The following is a 10935-nucleotide window of genomic DNA, read 5'->3' as shown; positions in this document are numbered from 1 at the left end:
AATGTAAAGAATAGTTAGATAAAAAGAAAATATTACCCCTAAAAAAGATGATCCCGGGAAAATATAACTTTCTTTTGTATATTCTAAAGAGTGATTCCTTAAAATGAGCGTAGTGACTTGTCTTTTTAAGCATATAAACTATAGGAAATTAGTGAAGAGTGATATTACTTATTTAAAGAATAATATCACTTAACAGAATAAATTATCTACATAAAATTGACTTTAGTGAGATAAAAAGAAATATATTTTAAAATTAAAACATTATAAGCAAAACAAGTATCTTTTGTGTATCACAATCAGTCATGCCATATATTTCCCATTTTCAAAGATAACCCCTAGCGTGGGTTTTCTGTGTATCCCTTTAAAGTGTAAAATTAGTTTCTTCATAATAAAAAATTTCCCCAAATAATATAAGGTGTTCTAGGCAAGGGTGGAGTTGAATTTCTGCATCATACTTAGAATGGCCAAATGTAACAAAGATACTAAATATAGTATCTGTATTAGAAATGTGGGTACTAAATAGTTGTGAGGATTATACTCTCCAAGTAATAATTATGTGCCTGGAAAGATAGTACAGGAAGAAAGGCACTTGCTTTGCAAGCAGCAGCAGTATCCTCAAACCTAGTTCAAACTGTAGCATCACCTAAGTTTTCTGAGCATGGTCAGGGGTCATTGCCAAGCACAGAGCTAGGAATAACCCTTGAGAGATATTGGGCATGCCCCAATTTTTCCCAAATACTAATAAACTTCATTATATTTGAAAATATATGTTTGAAAATATATTTGAAAATATAATTTAAAAATACAGTTGCAAATAATATAAAGCACAAATAGTATAAGACTATAAGGGCTTAATGGGTCCAGAATGAGATACAACAATCTTCACAGACTTTCTTCGGAGAAAATAATTTTTTATCATGTTTAGTAAATTATCCATAACAAGCAATATCACTTCACTTGTATCTCTTGTCTTCCCGTTGATCTTCAATTTGCTCAAGTGGGCGCCAGTAGCGTCTCCATTTGTCCCTGTTGTGTGCTAGTTTAGCCCAATGATATCTGCTCGCTCCAGGAAGAGGAAGAGCCTCAAATTGTTCATTCAGGGTTTTAACAAGCAATATAAAATAATTTAATTAGGACCCGCTGTTGGGGCAGGTTTGAGAAAATTGGAAGTAATGGTGGTGGGAAGGTGCAGTGGTGGTGGGATTGGTGTTGGAATATTGAATGTAATATATCATCATATACAACTTTATAAAAATAAAATTAATTTTTAAAAAAGAAAAAATTATGCGTATAATTTTTTCTAGAATACCACCTTTGGCTTTTTAAAAAACAAAATGATGCTCATATATGCTGCTAAAATTCTTTTCTGGCCCAGAGAACTATGATGGACCCTTCACAGATGTGTTTTAGTTCTGTTACATATATGCACCCTAAGAACACATGATAGAACTAGCATACTGTAGCAAATTATCACCAGTGTGCTTTAACATGAGCAAAGGGTGTCCTTAACAGTACACCTTGGATATGATCTCAAAAGTGAAGCTTTTCATATGCACCTTTGCTACTAACTGGAATCTAGTTTTGACTTGTGATTCCTCGTCAGCTGTATTGGCTTTGTGTAGAAAATTAATATCGTATTTGTACACCAATACTTTAGTACAAGCCAGCCACTCTAGATTTGATATAAATTAAAAAAAACTAGAGCAGATTTAGGCATTTTAACACTGAGTTATTAAAAACTAAAAAGCAAAGCTTTGTATATTGATCTAATATATCCTTAAACTCAATAAAGTAGGAAATTCATAAAACGAAGGATTCTGTTTTCTGCTTTCTTTAATAAAGGTTTTTGTCCCACTTGGATAAGAATTGTCAATGCAGTCAATGCCTACAAGAATGATTTTCAATTTTCAGCACAGAATTTATGACCCTTCTCAGTTCAGCTTTTTTTTCTTCAGTTGGCCGCAGCACCATCACAATTTCAGACCTTGGTTATTTGGGGAGAAGTATCTCTACTGCAAGGTATTGGATAATATATACAATGTCTAATACAGTACATTTGGGGTTCAAAATATTGAAAGCAATCATGAAAACCCTTACCTTAAGTTAGTGAAAGATAGAAAGATAAAAATATATACAGATATATATAAAGAACACACTTCAATTGATAGGTGACTATTATATTTACCATATAATACATTTATGTAGAAAACGTAATGAATGACAGATTCAAACAACTGTCACTCATACATTACCTGCTCAAAATACCTATTTTGAGTATGTAATCTCTGACATACTTTGAACCTTCAAGAAACAGAATAAGTATCTGCATCTCAATGTTCCTTCAAGAAAGTACAAACTCAGAGTCAAATAACATTACCTGGGAGGCTTCTGAACTATCCCATTCTTGCAGATGCCTTCAATACAAGGCTATATGCAGAGTAATTCCCTCTGAAAGAAATCCACAATGTATACATGGAATTCCTGCTTATCAGGTGAATGAGAAAGTGACAACAAGGAAAGAAGCAGGAAAGGTAAGGCACTCTCTTATACAAGCTCCATCCGTGGCACGATGTCATGTAATAGATAAGAACTGCTTAAGCCTTAACTTTTCCCTGAAGAGTAAGATTTGGACCCACGTCTAGACTTTGACTTTTTATTGACCCACCTCAATGATAGATGCCCAAGACATCTATGGTTGAAAGCCATCAGGGCTATATGTGTAAATTCTACCAGACAGAGAAATAGTTCCTTGTAGAGAACAGATAATTAAGCACTAGCCATGGCTATTATCACCTTGAGAAATTTGATAAAAATCTCCCATATCTTTGCCTTTCTTTGCATACTTTTCAACATACTTCCCAAGGAGCCAAATTCTATCTAATGTAGCGTGCAACTAGGAACTGGATACAGTTCTCCTGAGAGCTAGGGAAACTGTCAGAAACTTTCCTGGTTTCTTCTTCTGGTCCCTTAAAACAAGCTTGGAACATACCTACTGCCCCAGCTACTGGAGGTGCCATCTGAGGATAGGATTTACAGATCATTTGTCTCTGGATACCACTGGAGCTTATTGTTTGTGGGTTCCATGAGACAGAAGCAAAGAAATAGTTCTAATGGGTGTGAGCACTTGAAAAGCTCTGAAATATTCCCACACCCCCAGTTAATGCAATCTCTGTGTTTCTCAGAACAAAAGGAGCTGAGGACAGCATCACTCAAATCCCATATTTTCCGTGAAAGTGTTGTGACAACCTAATTTAAAGATGCTAGCCAAAAAGTCTAACTTTTAACCCCTATTGAAACTGGCTGTGATCCCCCCTCAGTCAGAAACTAGGAAAGCCAGAAAAGATGACCTCTGTAAGTGTGTTGAGCATGGATACAAATACTTTCAACAAAATACTCTCAAACAAAATTTAACAGTACATTTAAAATATCATATGTCATGATCAAGGACCCTTTATTCCAGGGATGAAAGGATGGCTCCTCACCTATAAGTCAATAAAAACAATATACCATAATAATAAAATGAAGGATAAAATCACCTGGTTATTTCAATAGCAACAGAAAAACATCTAAAAAAGTGTTACATACTTTCATGATGAAAACACTCAATAAAATAAATATAGAGGGCAAGTGCCTTGAGAGAAGTGAAATTTTTGTATAACAAACTCACAGTGGTGAAAAGTTCTGAAACAAAACAAGGATACAAGGATGCTCAACTATCTCCATTGTTGCTCAACATAAAACTGGAAATTCTAGCCAGGACAATGAGTCAGAAAGAAGAAACAAGAAGCAAATATGTGCAGAAATAAGAAGTAAAATTATTTCTGCTTGTAGAACATTGGATGCTTGATGTGAAAAATCCCAACAGTTCCACAAAAGTTTGGTTGCTGAACTCAGTTAAATTTTGGAAAGAAGGTGACCAGAGCAAGAGTATATCTGGTAGGACATTTGCTTCGAATGCAGGCAGCCCTGGCTTCAATCTGTCCATCTGTCCCCTGAGCGCCACAAGAAGTAATTCCTGAATATAGAGCCAAGAGTAACCCCTAAGCATCATTGAGTGTGGCCCTCAAGAGAAAAAACAAATTGGAGAAAACTAAAATCTGCTTTCACAAATAATTAAATAGCTGACATGAACAGCATCTTTTGTCCTGCTGTATTATCTTTGTTCAAACATGTGACTTGTTTATAGCCAAGACTATTAAAAGTGCACGAAGGATGATAGCACAATGCCAGTAAACCTCTAATAAACAGCAGGTACTTACTCATATGTATTGAATACAAAGAATAAAAGTTTTTAAAATGATGTGAGGTAGAAAGATAACCAAGAATCTATAACATATAAACATTATTTCTTGGGCTGGTAATATGGCTAAAAAGTGCTGAAGTGCATGCTGGATGTGGAGGAGATTTCGGGGGCATCCCTGAAACCACATGGATCTTTTAAATGTGGTTTAAATGGCCTTCAAAATATCACCAAAGATGGCCCGACACTTCCAGAAAAAATGTGAGAACAGCTCTTAGAACCTTCAAATAATGCCCACAGCCTCTACCATGTAAAGAGACACCAAGCCAATAAAATTTACAGGCACACTTATCTTTAGCTTTAAAACTACAGGCTCTTAGGAGAGGGGTGGGCTTTGAGTTATTCCAGCTCTACAGATCCTGTCGCTTCAGGAGCATGGGACCATATCTGCAGTCATGTGACACTTCCAAATTTCACAATACTGATAGCCCACTAGAGCACAGCAAATTAGATGGGAAAGTAGCATAGTAGCCTACTAAGCCCAATAAACAAAAACAATAACACAGAAGGCTCAACTAGCAACAAACAGCCCAGCAAATCTTCAATGACTTTTTGATTTTTTTGCTTTTTGCTTTTTGGGTCACACCCGGCAATGCTCAGGGGTTACTCTTGGCTTTGCACTCAGGAATCACTCCTGGCAGTGCTCAGGGAACCATATGGGATTCTGGGAATCAAACCTAAATCGGCCACGTCCAAGGAAAACGCCCTGCCTGCTGTACTATCACTTCAGCCTCATTCAATGACCTTAATAACACCGTTGATATAAGAATTTTTGCAATATTTTTACTGAACTATTTTTGGCGGGTTTTTTTTTGAGGGGCAAGGGCACATCCAGTGGTCTTTGTGATTTTTTCCTGGAACTACGTTCAGGAATCACTTTCAATGAGCTGAAGAGTCCATGCATGTGTGAGGTAAACACTCTACTCACTGTACTAACTTCTCTTGCCCCTGAACTATTTTTTGACAATTTCATTCACTATTTTGTTGTAACAAACAGTATAAAATAAATCATTTTCTGCATGCTTGGGGTAAGGCTTGGGGATTCAGTGGGAAATTGGAGGCAATGATGGAGAGGAAGTCACATTAGCAGTAGGATTGGTCCTAGAATATTAAATGCTCAGAACTATTGCATTATTAATAACTTTGTAAACCATTGTATTTAAATATTAGAAAAATTACTATTATCACATATCTATTATACTATATAGTTACGTCTTATAAACATTAAGAATAGTAATTATTAACAATAATTGGCATTTCACATAGTATCTGAGTTCAGGCCTTACTCCTGGCTTTGCACTCAGGGATCACTCCTGCTGGGGCTCAGGACACCAGATGAGGTGCCAAGGACCAGTTCTAAGGTGGCCAAATGCAAGGCAACTGCCTTACCTGCTACACTATCTTTCCAGTACCTGAGAGTACATTTTAAACCCAATACTGATTCTCTTCCTCAATATGATTTTCATGGCTCTATGCTTTGCTTTATGACAAATCGCTCTTATTCCTGCTTTCAGATCAGAGTCAGGCTCTTGTTAACTCATCAACAACAGGTGCAACTCCTTTGTTACATCTTTCCTTATTCCTCATTTTTCTAGTCCTTCAAGTTCTATTCTGACAATTATTTTAGCACCATATCAGGTTTGAACCCAATAGTGTTTATAAAGCATTTCTTTTTTTTTGTAGATAAAACAGTAGAAATATGGCCCCCCTCCCCGCCCCCTGCCCACCGCGGCTCGGGGCTTCTCCTGAAGCCCCTGCCTGGCACCTTTCGGCCGCCGCCGTCGGATCCTGACCAATCTCCATCCTGCAGGTAAACAGGCAATCCCTTGGAGAGCCTGCCTCAGCGCGGAGAAGCCCCCCTCCCCGCCCCCTGCCCGCCGCGGCTCGGGGCTTCTCCTGAAGCCCCTGCCTGGCACCTTTCCGCCGCCGCCATCCGATCCTGACCAATCCCCACTCTGCTGCTTAGGGGCGTGTCCTCATCTCAGGGGGCGTGGCCTAAAAAGTGGGCGTGGCCTCTTTCCGGAGCGGCGGCCGCTAACGCGGCTGCAGTTATTTTTTTTTTTACCATTCCATGCCTTCTCCTTTGGCCACAATTGATAGAATTCATTCTATCTGTGTCTTAGTGGGCGTGGTCTAAAGTGGGCGTGGCCTCCTCTCAGAGCGGCCAACGCTAACGCGGCCGCAGTTATTCTTTGCTACCTCAGCTCAATTCGTACTGTGTATTCCTTTGAAAACTCACTTTTGCGAGCTCAAACATTTACGCAAAATAGCCATTAGCTTAGGCTGACAGTATAAAAGCTATCAGTGAATAAGGGAAGTTTAGCACAATCGGAGCCCCTTCTTCCCACAAAAAGGAAGAGGAATAAATAACTACAAGGTTCCAACTCTGCACTTCCGTGACAATATGAAGAAACAGCGAAAATCCCCTCCACCAAGAGAGGGAGAAGAAAAGATACTAGAAACCTCAAAAGAGTCTCCCAACATCTACGACCTCTCAGATAAACAATTCAGAGAGGAAATATGGAGGAGAGTCGACCTACTCCAAGCAACTATGGAACAGACATCCAATAAATTAAGGGAGGAGATGAATCAAGCGCTGGAACGGTCTACCAAGAAAATACAGGAAGAAATGAGAGCAGAAATGAGAGCAGAAATTTCAAACCTTCAAACCGAAGTCTCACAAATAAAGCAATCGGTAGATGAAATAAAAATCTCACTAGATGCCCTCAACAGCAGAATGACTACAGCCGAAGACAGAATCAGCGAGCTTGAGGATGAGCTGCAGAAAGCTTACAGACAGCAACAAATAATGGCCAAAGACCTCAAAATGGCTATAGAGCGAATCAGAGCCCTGGGGGATGACTTCAAGAGGAACAACATAAGAATCATTGGAGTACCAGAACCACAGGGAAGTAACCCCAATGAAAAAAACATAGTCAAAGACATCATCACTAAGAAATTCCCAGAGCTGGAGAAGGCAGGCGTCCAGATACAAGAAGTCCGAAGAGTGCCAGCAAAAAGAGACCCAAATAAAAAGACTCCAAGGCATATCATAGTCAGAATGGCGGATGCTGTAGATAGAGACACAATTCTACAAGTAGCAAGGTCAAAGAGGGAAATCACATACAAAGGAGCACCCCTCAGATTTACGGCCGATCTGTCAGAAGAAACCCTCCGAGCCCGAAGACAATGGTGGGACATAGTGAAAAAACTCAACGAAATGAATGCCTCACCAAGAATACTTTATCCAGCTAAACTCTCACTCAAACTCGAAGGAACCATACACTATTTCTCGGATAAACAACAGCTCAGGAACTTCATAGACTCAAAACCAATCTTGAAAGAAGGTCTAAAGGGGCTACTGTAAGACAAGGAGGAGCCCCATAAGAACAACAAATCCCACAGAAAGATGACACAAAACCACATCACAATAATCTCTCTCAATGTCAATGGCCTAAATGCACCTATCAAAAGACACAGAGTGGCTAAATGGATCCGGAAATTAAACCCAACATTCTGTTGCCTGCAAGAAACACACCTGAACAAACAGAGTAAACATAGACTCAAAGTCAAAGGATGGAAAACAATCCTCCAAGCAAACAACCCCCTTAAAAAAGCTGGAGTGGCCATCCTGGTATCCGACAACATAGATTTCAGGATGAAAAAGATCAAAAGGGACAGCGAAGGTCATTTTCTGTTTATCAAGGGATATGTACAACAGGAAGAAATCACACTCTTAAACGTATATGCTCCTAACAAACGACCGGCTAAATATTTAAAACGACTCCTAACAGACTTCAAAGAGGACATCACTAACAGCACAATTGTAGTCGGAGACTTCAATATGGCCTTATCACCTCTAGATAGATCCACAAGAACAAAACTCAACAAGGAAACACTGACTCTGAATGAAGAAATTGAAGAGAGAGGCCTAATAGACCTATACAGGGCCTTACACCCCAAAAAGAAAGAATACACATTCTTTTCCAGTGCACATGGAACATTTTCAAAAATAGACCATGTACTGGGCCCCAGAACATACCTCAATAGAATCGGAAAAATAGAAATTGTATCAACCATCTTTTCAGACCACGATGCGCTGAAGATAGAAGCTAACCACCCACAAATACGGAAAATCAAATCAAACACCTGGAAATTAAACAATTCCATGTTGAACAATGAGTGGGTCAAGAAGGAAATCAAGGAAGAAATCAAAAGATACTTAGAAACAAATGAGAATGAAGACACGAGCTACCAAAACCTATGGGACGCAGCTAAAGCCGTGTTAAGGGGAAAATTTATAGCTCTCCAAGCATTCCTCAGGAAGGAAGAAAGGATCCACATAGATAGCTTGACTTCACGACTCAAGACCCTAGAAAAGGACCAGAGAAAGGACCCCAAACCAGACCGAAGGAAAGAAATAATAAAAATTAGAGCAGAAATTAATGACATCGAAACCAAAAAAACAATCCGAAAGATCAATGAAACAAAGAGTTGGTTCTTTGAGAAAATAAATAAGATTGATAAACCGCTAGCAAGTCTCACAAAGAAAGAAAGAGAGAAAACTCTAATAAATCGAATCAGAAATGAAAAGGGGGACATCATAACAGAAACCAGTGAGATTCAAAAGATCATTAGAGACTACTTTGAAAGTCTTTACGCCACAAAAAAGGAGAACCTAAAAGAAATGGATGGATTCCTTGATTCCTATAATCTCCCAACACTGAAGAAAGAAGACCTGGAATACCTGAATAGACCCATCAATGTTAAGGAAATTGAAACGGTAATCAAAAACCTCCCCAAAAACAAAAGCCCAGGCCCAGATGGTTTCACTGGCGAATTCTTCCAAACATTTAAAGAAGACCTATTGCCTGTTTTCCTCAAACTTTTCCAGGAAATTGAAAAAACAGGAACTCTCCCAAACAGTTTCTATGAAGCACATATCTCCCTAATACCAAAAGCAAACAAAGACACCACTAAGAAAGAAAATTACAGACCAATTTCCCTGATGAACACCGATGCGAAGATCCTCAACAAAATACTAGCAAATAGGATCCAACAACTCATCAAAAAGATCATACATCACGACCAAGTGGGATTCATCCCAGGGATGCAAGGATGGTTTAACATTCGGAAATCAATCAACATAATCCAGCATATCAACAAAAGTAAAGATAAAAACCATATGATCATATCAATAGATGCAGAGAAAGCATTTGACAAGATCCAACATCCTTTCATGATGAAAACCCTCGCCAAAATGGGGTTTGGAGGAACTTTCCTCAAGATAGTCGAAGCCATCTATCACAAGCCTACGGCAAGCATTATCCTCAACGGGGAAAAACTAAGGGCCTTTCCTCTGAGATCAGGCACAAGACAAGGATGCCCACTCTCACCACTCCTCTTCAATATAGTACTGGAAGTACTTGCGATAGCTATTAGACAAGAAAAAGAGATTAAGGGCATCCAGATAGGAAGGGAAGAAATCAAACTCTCACTATTTGCAGACGACATGATACTATATCTAGAGAAGCCTAAAACCTCTACTAAGAAACTCTTAGAAACAATAGACTTATACAGTAAAGTTGCAGGCTACAAAATCAATACCCAAAAATCCATGGCCTTCATATATGCAAACAATGAGGCAGAGGAAAGGGACATGAAAAAAGCAATCCCATTCACAATCGTGCCCCAGAAAATCAGGTACCTCGGAATCAGCTTAACCAAGGAAGTAAAAGACCTTTACAAAGAAAACTACATAACGCTACTCCATGAAATCAAAGAGGACATGAGGAAATGGAAACATATACCCTGCTCGTGGATAGGGAGAATCAATGTTGTCAAAATGGCAATACTCCCTAAAGCATTATACAGATTCAATGCGATCCCTATAAGTATACCCATGACATTCTTCAAAGAAATGGATCAAGCAATCCTAAAATTCATATGGAATAACAAACGTCCAAGGATAGCTAAAACAATTCTTGGGAAAAAGATGATGGGAGGCATCACCATCCCCAACCTCAAACTTTACTACAAAGCAGTAACAATTAAAACAGCATGGTACTGGAACAAAGGCAGAGCCGTAGACCAATGGAACAGGGTGGAATATCCCTACACACAACCCCAAATGTATGACCATCTAATCTTTGATAAGGGAGCAAGAGATGTGAAGTGGAGCAAGGAAAGCCTCTTTAACAAATGGTGCTGGCACAACTGGACAACCACATGCAAAAAAATGGGTTTAGACCTTGACCTGACACCATGCACAAAAGTCAGATCAAAATGGATTAAAGACCTCAACATTAGACCACAAACCATAAGGTACATTGAAGACAAGGTCGGCGAAACCCTCCACGATATTGAAGATAAAGGTATCTTCAAAGGTGACACGGAACTAAGCAATCTAGTAAAAACAGAGATCAACAAATGGGACTACATTAAACTAAAAAGCTTCTGCACCGCAAGAGATACAGTGACCAGAATACAAAGACTATCCACAGATTGGGAAAGGATATTTACACAATACCCATCAGATAAGGGGTTGATATCAATGGTATATAAAGCACTGGTTGAACTCTACAAGAAGAAAACATCCAACCCCATCAAAAAATGGGGCGAAGAAATGAACAGAA

Source organism: Sorex araneus, chromosome 3 (assembly GCF_027595985.1).
Source record: "Sorex araneus isolate mSorAra2 chromosome 3, mSorAra2.pri, whole genome shotgun sequence".
In the NCBI taxonomy this organism is placed as follows: Eukaryota; Metazoa; Chordata; class Mammalia; order Eulipotyphla; family Soricidae; genus Sorex; species Sorex araneus.
This window is presented reverse-complemented; position numbering follows the sequence as displayed.